This window comes from Balaenoptera ricei, chromosome 2 (assembly GCF_028023285.1).
Source record: "Balaenoptera ricei isolate mBalRic1 chromosome 2, mBalRic1.hap2, whole genome shotgun sequence".
NCBI classification, from domain to species: domain Eukaryota; kingdom Metazoa; phylum Chordata; class Mammalia; order Artiodactyla; family Balaenopteridae; genus Balaenoptera; species Balaenoptera ricei.
In genome coordinates this window covers 139,077,672-139,101,191 of record NC_082640.1, presented here as the reverse complement: position 1 = coordinate 139,101,191, position 23,520 = coordinate 139,077,672, and the positions used below count along the sequence as shown (strand labels likewise).

At 38.9% G+C, this 23,520-nt stretch overlaps 1 long non-coding RNA gene across 2 annotated transcripts in view; it reads left to right on the top strand.

The window, feature by feature from the left end:
• Positions 1-23,520, top strand: part of LOC132359719 (uncharacterized) — a 96,338-nt gene that overhangs the window by 24,985 nt on the left and 47,833 nt on the right. Inside the window, exons 3-4 of one of the 2 annotated variants that reach the window (XR_009500913.1) lie at positions 5,519-5,575; positions 6,694-6,767. This is a non-coding gene — a long non-coding RNA (uncharacterized LOC132359719). Of the gene's footprint in view, positions 1-5,518; positions 5,576-6,693; positions 6,768-23,520 lie in introns of those variants that run through there. The other variant, XR_009500914.1, reaches the window with a different exon arrangement.

The following is a 23,520-nucleotide window of genomic DNA, read 5'->3' as shown; positions in this document are numbered from 1 at the left end:
GCAGAGCTAATGACTTACTAAGGTTTTCATTTGTCCCCAGTTCTGGAAACTTCATCTTTGCCCTTCCTCCTCTATTTTATATGCCTAGTCAAGAGCTTTCCTATGTAGCGATTGTTGTCAAATTGGCTCTGGTTTTGAGAATCAGCTATTCATCCTGTTTGTCAGTTTAATGACCTGCTTTGGTTCATTTTACAATTAAGTATCCTTCTGCCCCATAGCCTAATTCAGTTTTCATTAATTTGCCTTTTAATGAAGAACTTTGAGATATAGTTTTACCATGTCTTGGCTGCGTTCTATTTTAAATTATAGGTTACCATTTTGCCCTAATTCAAACTACCAGTAACACCTGCATTTTGAGTTGCAGTTGAGCATGTAAAAATAGATTTGCTATGGAATAACTACCTTTAATTATACTTTTAGTAAACAGAGTCAGTTACAGATTCCAAAATTTAGAGAACTATCCAAGGGATATTTTTTTCCTCCAAGGGATTTTTATGACTGACTTTTGCCACAATCCTCAATGATCTTCCTAGCGCTCTTCATGATCAAAATAGTTCAGGGTTCTGTAACTGGCTCTTTTATCTATGCCACTGGGGCTACTTTATCTAAATATGTACACTTGTATCTTCAAATAATTGTAGATAAAAAAGTGAAATTCTAAGGTAAGACCTTTCCGTTAATGACCTAGTCCCTTAAAAGTTTTTTGTTTTTTTTTTTAATTGATTAAACACTTTCTCTCAAGATTTTGCTGCCCAGATCATCTTAAATAGGCCATGGATTGGCATTAACCCACCATCTGGGGCAATTTAGTAGTTGCTTTTTAGGTTAAAGGTGGCCTTCTGCAGGGGCAAGTTAATTGTCTAACCAGCACCTGGTATTGTCCCAGCTGCAGAGCAGATGGTGCAGTGAACAGAGGGCAGCTGCGGGGCCCACCCCATGGTCTCACCTGCTTGCAGGCCACAACACACTCTCTCTGTCTCTCTACTGGGGGCTCAAAAACATTCTCTTCCATCTCCGCCTCCGCAACCCCAGCAGAGTTCTGAAATAGAAACTGTCTTTTTGTGTAATAAAAGATAATGGAATGACTTCCACAAGTGTTGCAAAAAATTTCTTTGAGTTTAGGGAGGAGGCCTGGGTGAGAAGTTCCCTAAAGAACAGGTGTTAGGATGTGTTTGAATAGTGGGCCATCTGCTAGGCTGTGGGAACCTGCTGGGTGTAGCTGGCTGCCTGACACATCAGGGTGTCACTGATTAATACATCACATGTATTAGCACCATGCTTGTAGGAAATGATGCCCAGTGTGGTATGAAGCTGAAATTAAAATAATAGATCTGTAACTTGTTTGTTCTGCTTGGGGAGGCCTAATGTGTGATTTAAAGTATATCATACTTGGGAGTATAATAAGATTTTCATTCACTTACTTAGTAAAGCTATAAAACCTGTTACTTCTTCTTTTATAACAGTAAGGTCTAATGGCATGAATCTTTCAAAATGTAAAATATCCTTCTCTACAAAATATAATACAATCAAGCAATATTCTACTCAAAAGCACATCTCCCAAAGATCAGATTGTCTCTTTAGTAAAAGATTCGTCCGTCCTAATCCAGAATTTTTTAGAGTTTTACCAGAAGTTAATATTCTCTGTCATGAATGTAGTATATATCCAAAGTGTATTACTTTGTCTTGACTTCCTTTGAATGACATTTCTGTCTCATAGAAGTTCTTGTTCATATTTTCGAAGGGAGTAGGTGTAGAACCATTTGCAGCCATTATATAGCTTTTGAAATAATGTTATGTGTTATCTGAGTGATCTGTCTGCTACTCTTAACATCTTTCAGACAGGCTGGCAAATTACTAGTAGCTCTCTCCATCTTGAAATATAGTTGACAGAAACTGAAGGAAACACCTTACAACTACTGGGGAAAATCTTATAATTGGGTTATAATTTTCCTCTCTGAAGGGAAAATACCATTTAGACATAGGAAATAAGCTGGGAAATATAAACTGAGTTTAGGAGCAACTAGATCTGTAATACATAGACAGCTTTCGGTAATCCTTAGTGAAATTAGAAAATCTCTTCTTCGTGATGGAAGTCTTACATGAAAACAGAGCATGGTTTTCTGTGTTTTCCTTTGTCGGATCTCTCCAGTTCTCATAGGAATTATGCAGGTAAATAGCAATAATGTGCTAATAGTCCTAGACATCAGAAGCATCATTGGTTATGTTGTTGGTCTGTGAACATCTATTGCAAGTTCCATCTCAAAACTCAAGTCACAGTCTCAGGCTTTCCTTCTCCCTCTAGCAGAGGGCACAAGATCTGGGATCAGACCCCTGGGGTTCCGGCAAGTTGAGAAGAGTGTTTTGCCCATCTATTTAAATGCTCTGTGAGCTCCAGTCTGGTCAGCCTGGACCTTAAGACACAATTGGTCTGGGCCTTCAGGAAGCAGCAACTGGGATGGAGAGAGAGGAGGGAAAGGAGAGGGAGACAGGTAACATGGGCCCAGCAGCCACCATCCACGGGAAGAGTCCATCCTGATCCTGGGCAGGAGGGAAGGGCAGTTCTTGCAGTCAGGCCAAGTCTACAGAACGGGTGTTGGCACATTAGTGACTCCCTGCATGAATTAAAACCCAAACTCCCCAAACTAAAGACATGCTCATCTTTATAAAGTGCAACCATCTGCCAGTGCATCGGTGGGCTTCCTCTTGCAGCATCAACCTATGATGACAATCAACATTCAAGACAATTATTATTCATAAGAAGTAAAATAACATTTTAAGGATTTGTAAGCTGCTCCTTTGTTAGGTAAAGTGATTCTACAGAAATTCTGGTTCACCCTGATGAAATGCAAGGATTATGAAAATTAGACAAACTAAAAATACTTCCAACAACAACAAAAAATTAAGTTTAAGATGTTGTGTGCATCTAGCTAAGGAGAACAGAAATCTGAGCTGTGTTCACAGGAGGTATCTTTTACAAAAGCAGGGACAGATATAAAAACAGAAATCTGAGCAGTGGCTCACAGCCAATTTTATATCATTTGGGTTGAGAACAAATGGTACCATAGCATCTATCATTAGAAAAGAACATATCCTGCCCAAACAGAGAATGGGAGAAAGTGATTTATGAGGTGCTTTTGAAGAAAACATGCCTTCTGGAAAGCAAATGAGAGACAACCAATGGAACAGCTGTAAACGGTGACTACTAAAATTCAGGAACCAGACCAATATAAATTGAAACATTAGCGTAAGATGAATAGGTAAGAAAGATACCTTAAGGTCAATACTCATCTCAGGCTCTTTGTATTCAAATGACCATAACTAATTAAGTCTCTGCCCTTTTATTTTCCCAACATATATAAATTCCACCAATAACCTAAACTTAAAGTTATGTTGTCTTTGTATGTTTTCAATATATTGAAGAGAAACAATAAAAAAAAAATCACCCACTAAAAGGAGGTCTCTTAGCCACCTAGAACTTTCAAGTTTGGAAACACTGAGTCATCTAAATTGATGTTCAAGGACATGGTAATTTTTATTAATCTGGAAGCTGGATTCTAAGGTAAAGGAGGTATCATCTACTGGCACTCACTTCTGGGGCAGCACAAGAGTTATGTCTCTGATATTGCATCCGCAGTTTAACATAGGAAATGCAGAGCCCATCCCTGTTTTTTGAGTAGGACCTTGGTGACACATTTCCTGGACAGAGTGGACATGTGATCCTTCATCACTTCCCTCATATTCTCTTGTCTCAGCCTTCTCCTCTGCTACCACCAGCCCATGTGGCCACAGCAGAAGGAACTAGCTCCAGCAGAGAATGGGAACAAAGCTGCTTTTTGCCATAGGATCTGCCTCTACTCTTGACCTGCCTTTGGCAAGGCTCCTTCTGAAGGAGACTGGCTGGACCAGGGCAGCAGGTGACTCTGGACCTCCCAACCCTCTGTCATGTGCACTGGATGTGGGGAGGGGGTCGTCCCAGGAGAGGAGCACATTGTTCCCTCCATGGCTTTAAGAGGTGTTCACTTTTCCACATTTCCACTGAGAGGGGACTGCTGAGCTCAGGTACCACTGAAACCAGGGAACACACACAGCTAGCTATCAGCTGACCACCCACAGGCTTGCCATGCCCGAGAAGCCAGCATTTCTGGTTTTAAAAAAAAGGAACGCTGTATGCAAAATTGTTTAGCCAAGAAAAATGAGTACTATTTCTTTCTCATTATGGAAAAAAGTGCTAGACTTCAAGTGTGATAAATACATGAACTGGCCCAATCATTATTTTTTCTTAAATGACATAGGAAATTTATCCAGATTAAACTTAGTTTTCATTGGTACTTCTTTCTGTTTGGAATTTTCATAAAGAAGTGAAATTTATTTTGTACTTTATATTTATAAATGCATTTCATTAAAATTTTCAGAAGTTCCTAATATAAATGGTACCATTTTCTATAAATATAAAAAGTGTAATAAAATAATATCTCTATACATAAATACTACAAAATAACAATAGTGACAGACAGCAATTAAATTAATCAAAAGAAATATAAGTATGGTAATCATCCTTTAGTGAGATACAATATAAGATATTGTATCTTTAGTGAGATACAATATTTACAAATTGCTTTCAGTCCAAGTGTATAGGGGGACTCAATTAAAGGTTGAACTTTCAAGAACAAAAATAAAGGTAACAAAAGAGGAATAAAACAAAATAAAGATTAAATAAGATTTTACATATCAAAACTGAGTGAGATTATTTAGGAATTCCAGACTCCCTGATCACAAAAGCCAAAAGTCAACCTTTCTACTACACTAATGTTCGAACCTATATATATATATTTTTTTTTTTTTTTTGAAGTATATGGGGAGAAATCCCACATAAATTGTTTTTGTAGAGCCTCAAACAACAGTTAACTGATGACAATTATTAACAATATTGGTATACCTTAGAATTCAGTGTCTTTGTGGAGGAGAAGGAAAATTGTATAACAGCTTATTGTACCATTTAATGCCACAAAATTAGAATACTTTATTAAGGTTATGCACATAAAAGAGCTCTAACTTAGTTAATGGGAAGAAAGGATCCTGTGTTTTATGTTCAGTAGATTATGCTGCATACTTTTTAAAGTTTTTTCTTAAAATTCCATAAGTTATGATCAATGAAAATAATACAGTGCATGCATGTTGACAGAGTCTGTGGAGGTCTATCAGCCATTTGAAACTTAGTTTTGAAAGGCTTTATTAAGCTCACCCACACTTCACCTCACCAGGGGTAATTAATAAGTTCTACATTCACCCACTTGCCATTTTTGCTGGGTTTTTCTTTTAATAAAGTATGGTATTTATTGTTTAGAGCAATGTTCCCTCTGGAAATAACACATGATAAATAGTCAGAAATTATTAGCCACAGGGGAGTATTGGATTATGGATAGGAAACCTTGGAGATGTAAAGCCTTCCATGGGGACTAAACTCCCAGGAGACACAGCCACCTCCAGCATCTTTATTTCCTTCTGTCTCTTCCCACAGGTTCTGCTTTGCTTCCATCAAGAGAGTCCGGCTTGGCCTCCTGTGTCATATAGATGGGTAAGAAAGTCCAAGTTTCAAGTTCAGTCAGAAAACTATCAAGCAGTTTTGAATGTGGGTCTCATACGCTGCCTACAGCCATGCTTTACCAAAGTAATTCTTGAAAGAAGCTAGAGAAAGAGGGATTCAATGATTACTGAAAAAATTCAAGCTAAACATGGAAAGAATTTCATGGAGATTGATTATATACTGGAAGTGGATATTGAACAAGGTCATGAGATAGCTACCTAATAAAAAGGTCTTTTCTTAATATAACTTTTATTATGACAATATAACAATCTGTTTTATGACATAGTAGCAATTTGACTAAGGCAGAACACTGGATAATGGGTTATCAGTTCAAAAATGTTTTCCACAGTGCCTATGATTGTGTAAGAAATATCTCTGATTTCTCTTTTTCAAAAAGCCAGTAAAACATTATGCCTGTGTTCCTAAGAGACATTGTAAGCATAAAGCATTTGGACCCCGATGTACCTACATTTTTTAACCCATTGACTGCTGGAATATATGGAACAATGGATTTCTCAGACTGTTTTCCAAGCATACTAGATTCAAAAAGGAAAATAAATCTCCTTTTTCCCATAGGCAAGAACATCTTGCATTCCTCAGACTTAAATTTATTCCAGTCTATTTTCTATTCATCTAGTCCATTCATTTGCCAAAGGATTATTTCCTAATACACCATAAAGTATGAAATGAATGGATGAATAATGGAGTGAAGATAACTAATAATTATACCTCATAGTATCTACAGTAGAAATTATAAAAGTCACAGATTTAAAAATCCCCTGCAAGATAAATATTCTTTCTTTCTACTCTGTGTTGTAACATAGAGAAAGTTAGCATTTTGGAGTTAAGTTGCTACTTGAATCATGACTGGTGGCATTTTTGAAAAGGAAATGCCAAACTGTTTTAAGATTTCAAACAACAGAAGAATCAAGGGATCAGAATTAAAACTGGGGTAGAAAGAAATCCCTGTCACTTAGAGATTGACGCTTTCATTCATCTTCTAATTACTTCACTCAGAAATGTCTTCCATTATACACTGCCTTAGTCATCCCAGTTATCACTGCTCTGGGATTGAGCCCTAAGTCCCTCCTACTCTTTTCTGCACACAGCCATCCATATATTACTAATTTTATTCCTGGTGGCCTTCCAATTACCCATATTCTGCCCCATGAAGGAATTCAAGGTGAGTACTGTTCCCAAGGAGTTATCTGGTTCCAGTCTGTTACCTTCAGGTAAGTCAATAATGAAAGCAACCATCTAAATACATCTTGATCTTCTCCACACTAACAAGCTTTACACCTGGAGAACAATATTAAATTTGTTCCAGAATAGAATCTGATGTTTAAAATTGTCCTAACGTAGCATGCTATGTTCCAGTATAATCAGCTTTGGTAACTTCTAGTTCATTCCTTCCTCAAGCCCAGCCATTTGGTACGTTTTTGGAATCATCGATTCATTCACCATCTTGTTTAATCAAGACACTTCAGTGTGCCTGCTGTAATTCAACAGGAGACTTATAAACTAGTGTTTCCCAAAGTATCTGTGGTAAAGAATGATTTTTTTTTTAATTTCCCCACTGTCACAGACCAATTGTTTGGTAAAAGACAATGAAAATGAATTACTAGAAAATGATACTGGATATCAGCAAAATCAAATTGCTATTAAAAACCATCTAAGACTTGACTCTCAATTTCTGTACTTGTCACAAATCAGCCTCAGGGCATAACCCATGCCTTCCTTGCATAACACTATTCCCAAACATTCTTGTTACTTTATCTCAGGGTTTTGTCCTATGTGTGCATCATTATCATGCCAAGAACAGGGAAGTGGGAGCAGACCACCTGGGAACATGCAATAGGAAATTGTATTGTCTGTAGACAATTTTTTTATCTTTTTTAAATTTTATTTATTTATTTTTATATTTATTTTTGGCTGTGTTGGGTCTTCGTTTCTGTGCGAGGGCTTTCTCTAGCTGTGGCAAGTGGGGGCCACTCTTCATCGCAGTGCGTGGGCCTCTTCACTATCGCGGCCTCGCTTGTTGCGGAGCACAGGCTCCAGATGCGCAGGCTCAGTAGTTGTGGCTCACGGGCCTAGTTGCTCCGCAGCATGTGGAATCTTCCCAGACCAGGGCTCGAACCCGTGTCCCCTGCATTAGCAGGCAGATTCTCAACCACTGCGCCACCAGGGAAGCCCCTATCTTTATTTTTATTTATTTATTTTTTGGCCATGCTGAGTGGCATGTGGGATCTTAGTTCCCCAACAAAAGATCAAATCCATGCCCCCTGCAGTGGAAGCGAGGAGTCCTAACCACTGGACCACCAGGGAACTCCCTGTAGACAATTTTTAAACAATCATAAAACTGAATAAAGACCAGAGGACAGACAGCAGAAGCAAATAGAACTGCAATTCTGCAGCCTGTGGAAGGAAAACCACATTCACAGAAAGATACACAAAATGAAAAGGCAGAAAACTTTGTACCAGATGAATGAACAAGATAAAACCCCAGAAAAACACCTAAATGCAGTGGAGATAGTCAACCTTCCAGAAAAAGAATTCAGAATAATGATAGTGAAGATGATCCAGTACCTCGGAAAAAGAATGGAGGCAAAGATCGAGAAGATGCAAGAAATGTTTAACAAAGACCTAGAAGAATTAAAGAACAAACAAACAGAGATGAACAATACAATAACTGAAATGAAAAATACACGAGAAGGAATCAATAGCAGAATAACTGAGGCAGAAAAAAGGATAAGAGAATTCACTGCCACGAAACAGAATAAAGAAAAAAGAATGAAAAGAAATGAAGACAGCCTAAGAGACCTCTGGGACAACATTAAATGCAACAACATTTGCATTATAGGGGTCCCAGAAGGAGAAAAGAGAAAGAAAGGACCTGAGAAAATATTTGAAGAGATTATAGTCAAAAACCTCCCTAACATGGGAAAGGAAATAGCCACCCAAGTCCAGGAAGCACAGAGAGTCCCAGGCAGGATAAACCCAAGGAGAAACACACTGAGACACATAGTATTCAAATTGACAAAAATTAAGGACAAAGAAAAATTATTGAAAGCAACAAGGGAAAAATGACAAAAAACATACAAGGGAACTCCCATAAGGTTAACAGCTGATTTCTCAGCAGAAGCTCTACAAGCCAGAAGGGAGTGGCATGATATAGTTAAAGTGATGAAAGCGAAGAACGTACAACCAAGATTACTCTACCTGGCAAGAATCTCATTCACATTCGATGGAGAAATCAAAAGCTTTACAGACAAGCAAAAGCTAAGAGAATTCAGCACCACAAAACCAGCTCTACAACAAATGCTAAAGGAACTTCTCTAAGTGGGAAACACAAGAGAAGAAAAGGACCTTCAGAAACAAACCCAAATCAATTAAGAAAATGGTCATAGGAACATACATATCAATAATCACCTTAAACGTGAATGGATTAAATGCTCCAACCAAAACACACAGGTTTGCTGAATGGATACAAAAACAAGACCCATGTATATGCTGTCTACAAGAGACCCACTTCAGACCTAGGGACACATACAGACTGAAAGTGAGGGGATGGAAAAAGATATTCCATGCAAACGGAAATCAAAAGAAAGCTGGAGTAGAAATACTCATATTGGATAAAATAGACTTTCAAATAAAGAATGTTACAAGAGACAAGGAAGGACACTACATAATGATCAAGGGATCAATCCAAGAAGAAGATATAACAATTATAAATATATATATACCCAACATAGGAACACCTCAATACATAAGGCAACTGCTAGCAGCTATAAAAGAGGAAATCGACAGTAACACAATAATAGTGGGGGACTTTAACACCTCACTTACACCAATGGACAGATCATCCAAACAGAAAATTAATAAGGAAACACAAGCTTTAAATGACACAATAAAACAGATAGATTTAATTGTTATTTATAAGACATTCCATCCAAAAACAGCAGATTACACTTTCTTCTCAAGTGCACACAGAACATTCTCCAGGATAGATCACATCTTGGGTCACAAGTCAAGTAAATTTAAGAAAATTGAAATCATATCAAGCATCTTTTCTGACCACAACGCCATGAGATTAGAAATCAATTACAGGGAAAAGAATGTAAAAAACACAAACACATGGAAGATAAACAATACAGTACTAAATAACCAAGAGATCACTGAAGAAATCAAAGAGGAAATCAAAAAATACCTGGAGACAAATTACGAAGATAACACAACGATCCAAAACCTATGGGATGTAGCAAAAGCAGTTCTAAGAGGGAAGTTTATAGCTATACAAGCCTACCTCAAGAAACAAGAAAAATCTCACATAAACAATCTAACCTTACACCTAAAGCAATTAGAGAAGGAAGAACAAAAAATCCCCAAAGTTAGCAGAAGGAAAGAAATCATAAAGATCAGATCAAAAAGAAATGAAAAAGAAATGAAGGAAATGATAGCAAAGATCAATAAAACTAAAAGCTGGTTCTTTGAGAAGATAAACAAAATTGATAAACCTTTAGCCAGACTCATCAAGAAAAAGAGGGAGAGGACTCAAATCAATAAAATTAGAAATGAAAAAGGAGAAGTTACAACGGACACCACACAAAGCATCCTAAGAGACTACTACAAGCAACTCTATGCCAATAAAATGGACAACCTGGAAGAAATGGACCAATTCTTAGAAAGGTATAACCTTCGAAGACTGAACCAGGAAGAAACAGAAAATATGAAGGGACCAATCACAAGTAATGAAGTTGAAACTGTGATTTAAAATCTTCCAACAAACATAAGTCCAGGACCAGATGGCTTCACAGGTGAATTCTATCAAACATTTAGAGAAGAGCTAACACCCATCCTTCTCAAATTCTTCCAAAAAATTGCAGAGGAAGGAACACTCCCAAACTCATTCTATGAGGCCACCATCAGCCTGATACCAAAACCAGACAAAGATACTACAAAAAAAGAAAATTACACACCAATATTAGGGATGAATATAGATGCAAAAATCCTCAACAAACTACTAGCAAACAGAATCCAACAACACATTAAAAGGATCATACACCATGACCAAGTGGGATTTATCCCAGGGATGCAAGGATTCTTCAATATATGCAAATCAATCAGTGTGATACACCATATTAACAAATTGAAGAATAAAAACCATATGATCATCTCAATAGATGCAGAAAAAGCTTTTGACAAAATTCAACACCCATTTATGATAAAAACTCTCCAGAGAGTGGGCATAGAGGGAACCTACCTCAACATAATAAAGGCCATATACGACAAACCCACAGCAAACGTCATTCTCAATGGTGAAAAATTGAAAACTTTTCCTCTAGGATCTGGAAGAAGACAAGGATGTCCATTCTCGCCACTATTATTCAACATAGTTTTGGAAGTCCTAGCCACAGCATTCAGAGAAGAAAAAGAAATAAAAGGGATACAAATTGGAAAAGAAGAAGTAAAACTGTCACTGTTTGCAGATGACATGATACTATACATAGAGAATCCTAAAGATGCCACCAGAAAACTACTAGAGCTAATCAATGAATTTGGTAAAGTTGCAGGATACAAAATTAATGCACAGAAATCTCTTGCATTCCTATACACTGACAACGAAAGATCAGAAAGAGAAATTAAGAAAACAATCCCATTCACCATTTCAACAAAAAGAATAAAATACCTAAGAATAAACCTACCTAAGGAGGTAAAAGACATGTATGCAGAAAGCTATAAGACACTGATGAAAGAAATCGAAGATGACACAAACAGATGGAGAGATATACCATGTTCTTGCATTGGAAGAATCAATATTGTGAAAATGACTATACTACCCAAAGCAATCTACAGATTCAATGAAATCCCTATCAAATTACCAGTGGCATTTTTACGGAACTAGAACAAAAAAATCTTAAAATTTGTATGGAGACACAAAAGACCCCGAAAGGCCAAAGCAGTCTTGAGGGTAAAAAATGGAGCTGGAGGAATCAGACTCCCTTACTTCAGACTATACTATAAAGCTACAGTAATCAAGACAGTATGGTACTGGCACAAAAATAGAAATATAGATCAATGGAACAGGATAGAAAGCCCAGAGATAAACCCAAGTTGACCTATGGTCAACTAATCTATGACAAGGGAGACATGGATGTACAATGGAGAAAAGACAGTCTCTTCAATAAGTGGTGCTGGGAAAACTGGACAGCTACATGTAAAAGAATGAAATTAGAACACTCCCTAACACCATAATACAAAAATAAACTCAAAATGGATTAGACACCTAAATGTAAGCCTGGACACTGTAAAACTCTTAGAGGAAAACATAGGAAGAACACTCTTTGACATAAATCACAGAAAGATCTTTTTTGATCCACCTCCTAGAGTAATGGAAATAAAAACAAAAATAAACAAATGGGACCTAATGATACTTAATAGCTTTTGCAAAGCAAAGGAAACTACAAACAAGACGAAAAGACAACCCTCAGAATAGCAGAAAATATTTACATTCAAGTCAACGGACAAAGGATGAATCTCCAAAATATATAAACAGCTCATGCAGCTCAATATTAAAAAAACAAGTAACCCAATCCAAAAATGGGCAGAAGACCTAAATAGACATTTCTCCAAAGAAGACATACAGATGGCCAGAAAGCACATGAAAAGCTGCTCAACATCACTAATTATTAGAGAAATGCAAATCAAAACTACAATGAGGTATCACCTCAGACCAGTTAGAATGGTCATCCTCAGAAAATCTACAAACAACAAATGCTGGAGAGGGTGTGGAGAAAAGGGGACCCTCTTGCACTGTTGGTGCGAATGTAAATTGATACAGCCACTATGGAGAACAGTATGAAGGTTCCTTAAAAAACTAAAAACTAAATTACCATATGACCCAGCAATTCCACTACTGGGCATCATATGACCCAGCAATTCCACTACTGGGCATATACCCAGAGAAAACCATAATTCAAAAAGACACATGCACCCCAATGTTCATTGCAGCACTGTTTACAATAGCCAGGTCATGGAAGCAACCTAAATACCCATCGACAGATGAATGGGTAAAGAAGATGTGGTACATATATACAATGGAATACTACTCAGCCATAAAAAGGAACGAAATTGGGTCATTTGTAGAGACGTGGATGGATCTAGAGACTGTCATACAGAGTGAAGTAAGTCAGAAAGAGAAAAACAAATATCGTATATTAACGCATATTCGTGGAACCTAGAAAAATGGTACAGATGAACCTGTTTGCAGGGCAGAAGTAGAGACTCAGATGTAGAGAACAAACGTATGGACACCAAGGGGGGAAAGTGGCGGGTGGTGGGGGTCGTGGTGTGATGAATTGGGCTATTGGGATTGACACATATACACTGATGTGTATAAAATTGATGACTAATAAGAACCTGCTGTTTAAAAAAATAGATAAAATAAAATTCAAAAAAAAAACTGAATAAAAATCAGTCTGCTTTTGAAGTCACTGTGACTGTACTGGTCTTGAACTAAATATCCACAATTTCCTGATGGTGTGGCCAGCAGAATTAGGTAGTGCCAGGCGACAAGTATCAGAGATCTTTAAATGGCATTCCTTTGAAGATTAGCAAATCCTGTCTTCTCAAATTCACCAGTAATCTTTTTATTTGTACTTATTACAGGCTGGATACATAGTAAGAAATCAATAAGTTCTTTTCTTTGTTTGTTTGATTAAAATTTTCCAATGTGTAAACACACACTCACAAAAAAAATCAGTCTGCTTTTTGTTATCATCTTTCATCATTCAGTCATTGACATTTCTAAACAATGTCAGTAATAAGATCTTCTCCTTGATAAAAACACTCTTCTCCCCTCAAAAAAATCTTTTCCACACACACAGAACCTACTATGTGCACTTTAATCAATTTTGTTGCTGTACCCTACATGGTCTCTAGTTTCTCCACAATCTCTGTTATCAAATAGGACAACTATTAAGAGTCTGACCAACTCAGAAAATAATGGAAGACCTATTCTTAGCTGTTTAGACATTAAATTTCTTCAATATATCTCTGTTTTTAACAATATTTAAACAATAGCACTGCCATTGCTAGTTGATATTTAGCTTTTGAGATCAACTATACCCAGTTCTTCTTTCCTCTAGTGTTTAGTCTTAAGCTACACTTCTGTATCTTAAATTTTCTATTTGAGGAGGTTTTGGTTTTTTTTTAATTTCCCCTAATTATACCATGGGGTTCTTTTCCCTTCTGAAATCCACCCATTGTTGAATTAGTCTTCCAATTGGTTTAAGTCAACTTAAAAATTGTTCCCGCCTCCTAGGATCAGGAAGGGCACAGTCTTAAGTTAGTTTCCCTAAAAGCAGAGCCTGCAGTAGGGATTTAGGGTGTTTTATTGAGGGGCTGGTCTTGAGGAAAAACATTAAGGGATTGAGAGAGCTGAGTGAGGATATGATCTCAGTGGTCTAACCTTGGCCTGAACCACTGGGTTATGTGTGCCTGTATGCAGAGGGTGCTCTGGGGTAAAAATCACAATGCAGAATCATCCTGCCTATAACAGACTATCATTGTCTGTCCCCAGGAGGGAAGTATATAACCTCCCAAGCATCCTAGCCATGGGACTTGAAGAAGATGGAAGATATAGGTCTGGTTATAGGTTATGTGGGTGGAGCACCAGCAGCACCTACTATATGTGCAGTGCTCAGGTTCACTGGCTTCCCACATTAAGTTCACTCCATCTAGATACAACTTCTCCAGGATTCTAGTTGGTCACAATTTCTGGGGAAGCTTGCAAGAGTAAGGTTAGAGGAAGAAGGTAGATTTCTGCTGTGGCAGTTGTTCCCAAGGCTATAACTAATGTTATTACTGCCTTTTTTTTACCACCTGTTCTAGATTCCCCTCATCCTTGGCTAGTACTTCTACTAGTCTAAGTGGTTTGCTTGGTGGAATGACCTAGACCCACATCACTGAAGGGTCTGGGCTACACTTCACTGTACCCTATCAGTCTATGGTTGCTATACTTGCCCATTTACAGTTAAAATCAGGTATGGGAGAACCACAGGATGCCTCAATAGATCACCTGAGTGCCAGATATATTCCTCCCACCCCCATTTTGTATCAGGCTTACCTCCTTATAATGATCAGGGTCAACTCCATCTGGCAGTGTGGGAACTCCTTTGTGTGCCTGCCAGTCTACTGGCACAAGGAGCCTTAAGTGACCACATGGCAGCCACAGAAATAAGTGTAATAGGTATCTTGATGCACCACCTGTTGGAAATATCCCCCTTTTGTGAACCAGGACTTCTAGACCCACAGGGCCAAGGGTTGTGAGAAATGGGAAGCACAAAGTCCCCGAGTGGGTCACTGGGAATACTGGAGAGCAGTGCTACTCCTACTTCTGTCCCTTGGTTCCCCAGTCCATGTTGTTCTTCCACCTGTTTGGGACATAGTACCATAATATGGCTTTTGGTTTACATCTTGAAGGATAACACCCCTTCCTCACAGGGTGTCTACCTCCAACTCAGCATGTCAGCGGTGCCTTCAAGTGTCCTTTCCACAGCTCTATCAAGCTGGCAACTTCTAGATGATGAAGTATGTGATAGAGCCAATGGATCTCATGTTCATGTATCTTTTCCCACACTGGTGGTCTTTGCCATGAAGTTTCATTTAGTCCAGGGTGGCGTTTTTCAGGATACTGTGTCAGGTTATCAGACAATCTGTGAACATTTGGATAGTGCTGCTGTACTGTGGGTAGGAAAGGCAAACCTGTACCTGAATTATGTGTCAGTTTTGATCAGTGATGAATCATTGACTTTGCAGGGTAGAAGGCACCTGATGGAATCACCCTGCCATCAGGTTGCTGGTGTGTCTCCTCAAGGATTGGTACAATATCAGGGGGGCAGTTTGGGTTTCTGTTGCTAGAAAGTGAGACATTCAGCAGCAGGAATGGCTCCATGTTCTGTTGTGCCCAGGCAGAGTCTCCACATACGCCTCAGTGGCTATTCTGTTCTTGAGCCCAATAAGTAAGCCCTGGGGTGGCCAGTGACAGAGGCTGGCTGACATCTACTGGCCAAGTCATCTTGTCTACTTGGTTACTTAGTGTTTCTTCTACAGTAGATGCTCTCTGGTGGGCATTAATGTGCAATATGAAGATCTTACACTTCGTTCCCACTCTAAAGTTCGTTCACATGCCTCTTTCACAGAACACTTTTGTCCCCATACCCTCTTGGTGGGCTGAGCAAGGGTATATATATACACACATTTTTATATATATTTGGAGAGAGAGAGAGTGTGCATTATAGTTATAGTTATTTATATGTGTATATATATATATATATATATATATATATTAAAATCCATTAGTTTACACCAGTATCTCTAATTCAGTCCAATATCCGGGTGCTAATTCTAGTTTTCTCCCTTTGTGTATTTGTAACTCCCTTCTCCAACATTGAGAAGTCCAGTTCCCATTTTCCTTAATAAGTTTACTTATAGGAAATTTATAATTTCCCTATATGTAATCTATCTCATATTGCCGTTGTTGCCCCCTACCCTTTATGGGCACCCTCCTCACCGCACTTGGGCTCCAGTACCTGACACCAGTTCTTCCTTCCAAATGGATGCCTTCCTCATTCTGCTGAGGCTCTAATACCTCATGCCAGTCCTGCCCTTCTGCATGGATGTCTTCTTCACTCTATTCCGACTTTGACACCTCTCAGAGGGAGGGAGGGGCCTCACACAGTCCCCAAGTCTGAACCACATGGTCCAAACCGTCTTTACCAGAGCTTGACAGTAGGGACATTGGTTCAGATAATGAGGTAGAATTACCTTGTTTTTTTTCATTATCTTTTTTCTTTGTGTAAGTCTGTCTCTAGACTCACCCATGAGGGGGACAGGGCAAGAGGAAAGGATTGTTAGCAGGGCAGAATTGGAGAATTTCAATACCCTCAACTATTATGTTTCTAAACTTAGGCCCAATAAGTGATGAAGACGTAAAGATAAAAATGGAAAAATATAGAAGTATCATTGTTGTGTGCCAGTATATGAGACATATTAATTTTCTTTGTTGTAACAGACACTATACAGAACTCCTTGAATGCATGTCAGAATATTCAGATTAACAAATTACAAGGTAATCACAACGGCCACATGCAGTGGATGAGAACTGCCTTGAGTAACAGCCTTTTAATTTCCATCTACTACTTTAACACCATAAAATTGCCCTCTTAATTTTATTATTCCACATACTCCTGGAAATGCTTCAGTTTCAAAAGATAAAGGCAGGGGAAAACTTTCTCAAATGAAGTACTTCTTGCTGTAATAATTGTGTTTTCACCATAAATGATGAGATCATGCCTATATTTCCTTGGCCTTAAGAGCTGGAAATGGAAATTGAACTGCAGTTATTGCTGGTAGGTCAGTCACAGAATAAAAGCAAGAGCAGATTTTGAAATGTGTTAAGACTAGGGTCACCAAATAAAATACAGGTTGCCCAGTTACATTTGAATTTCAGATAAGCAAGGGATACTTTTAGGACAAGTATGTCCCAGATATTAAATGGGGTATACATATGCTAAAAAATTATTTGCTATTTATCTGAAATTTAAATTTAACAACATGTCCTGTATTTTTATCTGCTACATCTGGCAACCCAAGATGAGAAGAGAAGCCCCAAAATTCTAATCTATTTGTTTTTCTAAAGCTGTGGAACAATCTCAACCGCTTTACTCAATAAAAAGAATATAACCCAGAGAAAAACAACTGGCACTAAACTGGGAGTTTTTCCAGATGTTACCAGGATTGAAATTAACTGGTAAAAATGGAAGAAACAGACTAGGAGAATATCCCAATCCTAGGAAAAACAGAGAGAGTGAAAGAGGGAGAAACCAAGAAGGCCGAAGGAAATATAAGGAAGAGAAAAGAGAACAAAGGAAGAAGACAGAAGGGGAGAGAAAGAAACTACTAGGAGAAGGAAGGTGGAGCCACAGAGGAGAGGGTGTAACCATTTTCACCAGCTCAGCAGAAGCAGAATGGAGACAAAGTCCACCATGGGAACCCCATGGCCATTCCATCTCCAGCTCCAAAGCAAAGCTATCTCCCATCTCAGAAATCATGATGAGATGCATATCAGATGAAGAATATAGTCAATTTAATGTCCCAGCCCCCAAAAGGACAAGCAATTATATCTGCACTCCAGAGTCAAGCCATAGGCCCCGAGTGATTTCTTATTATGAAAAATGCTTCTGTAACATCTCCCCATATCCACTTTCTTCAAAATGAGCCTCTCTAAATATGTAACAAACATCCTTTCTTATTCATGGCTTTGGAAATTATTGCAATAAAATGTACTGGGATAGAGTCATAATAACATCCCAAAAGATCCTACCAAGAAATCAGATATTTTGATACCACATACCACAAACAATATCCTAGAACTTAGTTTTCTTACATAGTAGAAACTTCTAACATTGCAGTTATATTGTAATAGTAACAAGATAGCATTATAATTCTGGCTGCAGAGTTTAAGCAAATGAGGAAACTGAAAAATATCATGGAAGCTTTAGAAACTATCTGATCCAAATATCTCTCTCAACAGATGAAGATATTAACTATTAGGTCAACATCTCATCTAAGTTGAGTTTTAAGAGGTCTGGATCAGTTACAAAGTCATGGTAGCAGACACTCTGGTGTCCCGCCCATAGTTGCCACCCTCACCAGGTTACTCTAGCATGGTTTCCAACTGCCAGCCCCATCATGTATTTGTCTGAGAACAAGAACTCCTGCTGCTGGAACCAGCAAGATAAAACTTTACTGCCATCACTTTGTGATGGTCAGTGGGCGGGAAAATTAGCTCTTCCTGGGAGCAGCCCTCAAGCACTCCCCTATTCCTTAGGTGAGATAACTGAGGTGTGCGTGAGATCCAGGCTGGCTCCACACGTTCCTCCAGTGGGATCAAGCGCAATCTCCCACATGGATAACTCCCTGGATAGCACCCTTTATTGGCTGCCTTCCCTTCTCTGTCTCATTTCTTCACTCTTTTATCGGTGCTCTTTTCACCTCCCAAATCGACTATCTGCACTTGAGTCATTGTTTGCTAGTGGGGAACCCAAACTAAGGCAGTCAAACTTGTAGAATTCTGTTGTATCTCCAAATTTCTGATCAATATGATAGGTTATTAGAATGCATTTGGTAAATAAATCTCATTTTATTATACTTTGATAATATACTATTGTGCATAATAACAACAATAATTGCTACTTGGATCACAATATTTTCAAAGAATTTATATAGACATAAGTATATATATTGCTAATTCAGTATTCTTTCATTCATTCATATTTTTTCTTTTAGATGAATTTGTGAATTAGTAAAATATCAACAAGAAAAGTGAAGCTTTACTATCAGTAGATAGAAATCACTAGGCCCTTAAGATAAAACAAGAAGAAAAACATAACTGCTTTAAAAAAAAAAAAAAGTGAGGTGAGGCAGACAGAGAGAGAATGAAGTCCATTTAAACACTCTGGCATCATTTAAGTTGCTAATTACTTTTTATAGCAGCTAAATGGGCTAGGTTACCTTTGTCTGTGACCTACTAGATCAGTCTAAAAACTATAGACTTAGAAAGTTCAGAGGTTTCTTTGAACTCTAAACATTTCTTCTTAAGTAGCCCCAGGAAAGTCATCTCAGTGTTTCAAGCACTCTACTTCTCAGGCAAGAAAGGATTTAAGAAAGTTAGGAGGAAAGAGACACTTCATTCAAGCCCCCATGGGGTAGACAGTTGATATACTTTGGGCTGCCCTACTCTTGGATCACCCTTCCTATATTGGGAAATTCTCCATCTTTTGAGTCCTGTCCTTTCCCTGACAGAAGCCAGAAACCCTTTCCCACTTCCCATACAACTAGGCACCAACATGTGATAGGGGCCACCCCAACCAGACATACTCATGCAACACCTCAGTTCAGAAACTGGTGACCCACCTGAGCTAGTGCTACACAGATTCATTCTGGGGAAGGTGAATGGCAAAGACATGGGCTTCCAGTGGCAGAGAGGGCCGAGGTTCAGCTGCAAGCTACAGCTTGTTTTGGGGGGCAGCAGTGAGCTGTGGTCTTGCCTCCATCTGGTGACTCCACGGGACCGTACTGTGCTGATTTACATGTTGCTCCTGAGACTGCACACCTCAGATGAGACTCGAACCCAGCCAAAATTCACATTGGGACTGGAACCCACAGGCTGGGACTCAAACCCACTGTCTTTTAATTGAGATTGCACACCTGGTCTCAGGACGTAGTGAAGCTCAGTTTCTTTATGTCTCAGCGCAGAAGGAATTCAGAGAGAGGCAAAGTGATTGGTTAGAAGTAGATTTGTTGAGAGAGAGACACACTCCATAGACAGAGTGTGGGCCATGCGGTCCATCTCAAAAGGCGAGAGCAGCCCCGAAATACGGGGTGGTTAGTTTTTATGGGCTGGGTAATTTCATAGGCTAATGGGTGGGAGGATTATTCCAACTATTCCAATATTTCGGGGGAAGGGGTGGAGATTTCCAGGAATTGGGCCACTGCCCACTTTTTGGCCTTTTATGGTTAGCCTCAGAACTGTCATGGCGCCTGTGGGTGTGGCATTTAGCATATGCTAATGCATTACAATGAGCATATAATGAGGGTCAAGGTCTACGGGAAATCAAATCTTCCACCATCTTGGACCTAGTTGGTTCTATTCAGTTTATGTTGTATCCTCAACGGCTATGACATTCTTTTAAATGTTGTGCCCTGCCCCCTTCCCTCCTGTTTCATTCTGGACTATATAATCTTTAAAGCTGATTCTCTGGTCCTTTGGAAGAGGCTTTGTGCTACCAAAATCACTTGCTACATTTCTTTTATGCTTAAACTAGCTAGAGTTTGCAACTCTGTGGCCTGCAACTAATAACTAGCTGACATACCCTTTATAATATGCAAAGCTACAATGCAGGAAATTTAAAGATGAATGGAATCTTTTCCTCAAGGAGTTTATATGGCACAGTGGAGAGAAAAAAAGCAAGTGACCACAATGTACAGTAGACTCTGAGAAGGCAGAAGAGTATTGTAGGTAAGAGCAAACCCTTTGGAGCCGTACTGCCTAGGGTTCAAATCATGGCCCCACCATTGTTAACCTTGTTTCAATGGACAAGTTACTTAACTTCTCTGTGCCTCAGTGTTTTTATCTGTAAAATGGGGATAATATTATAACTATTTTATATGGTTTTATCATGGAGAGTCCTGAATGTTTTCTCACATCCATTCTCTCCTTTCTGGGCACATGACCGATCAACTAAAGATTATATTTTCAACCTCCCTTAGAACTAACTCAATACAGCTATGTCACTAAGTGTTAACCACTGGAATGAGAGCAGAAGCAATGTGCACTGCCCTGGCTTTACTTGGTTAAAAATTCCTTATCCTGGACTTATACTCTTTCTTCCCTTTCCTCCATTTGAAAATGTTGATTATGGGTGATGAATGGTGATGGTGAAACTTAATGTTGAGGATGGGCCATCCTGCTAGCCTGGGTTCATGGATGACTCTGTGGAGTAGAACAACCCTTCTACCATCATTGCAGTGTTGTAAGAGAAATCAATGGCTGTATTAGTCAGGGTTCTCCAGAGAAACAGAGCCAATAGGAGATAGATAGATACGTACATACATACATACATACATACATACATAGTTAGATACATACATACATACACACACAAAGATAGAGATATGTTAGAGGAGATTTATTATGGGAATTGGCTCACACAATTATGGAGGCTGAGAAATGCTGTTGTTACTGAACCAAACTTGGGTTTGTTCACCCGCCACACAGCAAAACCAGTCTACTGACACCAGGGTGTGGTGAAGGAAAGTACAGTGTTTATTGCAGATGCCAAGCAAGGAGAATGGGAAGCTTATGCTCAAAAGATGCAAACTCCCCAATTGCTTTCAGGGAAGGGTTTTTAAAGGCAATGTTAAGGGTGAGGGTTGCAGGGTGAATGATCAGCTCATGGACTTTCTTCTGATTGGTTGGTGGTGAGGTAACTGGGTGATGTTTTGGGAATCTTAATCATCATCCTTCTGGTTCCAACCAGTTTGAAGTTTATGTGCTTGTGGTCAGTATGTAGTCATCATCATCTGCCTGGGTAGAGGCCTTAGTTTCTGCAGAACAATTCAAAGATATGTGTCAGATTGTTACGTATATCCCTTGAGGAGAAACTAGGGGTCCTGTGATTCTGCTTTATCACTGAACTATTGTTTAAAGTATCGCTGCTTTTCTTGCTTGATGGCTTTTCCTTTATTTCTGCATTCCCTCGCTTCCCTAATTAGTAACTGCTTGTGTCTGCTCTTTGGAACTCAGGGAAAACCTAGGAGACTAAAGCCTTTTTCTTTTCCTTATTGGCTTTTTAACAATTTGATGCTTATTAAATATTTAGCAAGACTCTGAGGAATAGGGCTATGGTATCATATGAGTGGCTTTCAAACTTTTCTCCAAAAAGTTGAAGAGTTCAAGGTGATCCTATATGACAATGATGCCCCAAAGAGTTAAGACTATAAATATGCAGAGTATAAAGGACTTGCCACTGAAGGGCCAGAGAAGGCATATAGGAAATGCACTACAGTGCAATAGTTTTGTGTACTACTAATATCATTATTTATAGGTGAATTCATTTTTCATTTCATTACAAAATGCCATTATTAAGTTTCAGTAAGTTCTAAAAGTAAAGCCTTTTTCTATAAACAAGAAACAGGGGGCATAGAGGGACTTTTATATCCAGGAAGGCCCCACAAGGTGCTTGGGTTCATTGTTTGCAAACCAGACAACCAGTTTGCAGTAATTCAGTCCAGATCTGAAGCCCTGAGAATGGGGGTTGGGAGGATAAAAGGTGATGAGGGGACACACTGGTGTAAGTCCAAAGGCCTGAGAACCAAGGGCTGCTGTGTCTGAGGACAGGAGAAGACAGACATCCCAGCTCAAGAAGGGAAAAAGAGAATTTGACCTTCCTTCACCTTTTTGATCTCTTTGGGCCCTCAAAGGATTGGATGATGTCTGCGGCCATTGATGAGGGCAGATTTTCTTTATTCAGTCTACTGATTCAAATGTTTATCTCTTCTGGAAACACTCTTCATAGACATACCCAGAAATAATGTTTTACCAGCTATCTGGACATCTCTTATCCCAGTCAACACATAAAATTAACCATCACAATGTCTTTATTTTTTAAGCCTTTGCATCACTGGGGCTCTTTATCGTAGCAACGCTGGCTTTTACCCTAAATACTATAGTTATTACAAGGATTACACATGTTTTACCTGAGCTTAGAACAGTACCTGGCTTAAAGTAAGCACTATATACATTTTGCTGGTATTAGCCCCATTCTTTTTTCATGTGAAGATATTGAGGCCTAGATAGATTAAACAATTGAACCATGGCTATACTCAAAGTGTCAGAATTAGGATTTAAACCCAATCTGTCTGCTATAGAATGATGTATAAGTTTCAAATTATAAATGTCTTTGTTATTTAAACAAGTTTCACACTTAAATAAAAATAACAAGGTCCTAATTGATATTGTCATCCCTGAGAATTTACATTTATTAGGTTCCCTTGAAGATCAGGGGGGGGCCTTTCTATCCCAGGCTTCCCTTATCCTCTTATTAACAATGAAATGAGTCATCAGGGGAATAGGAAGTGAGTGGCAATGTCTCTAGAGTTGGGGTCCAGGGAGGTGATCATGAGAGAAGGATTCTAATTCTCACTGAACAGGCTCTCCATGGGGTCCAGCTAGGAAGGGAGAAAGTGAGGGTAAAAGGACCAAGGGGGGTACTTCGCTGGTGGCACAGTGGATAAGAATCTGCCTGCCAATGCAGGGGACACAGGTTCGAGCCCTGGTCCGGGAAGATCCCACATGCCGCGGAGCAGCTAAGCCC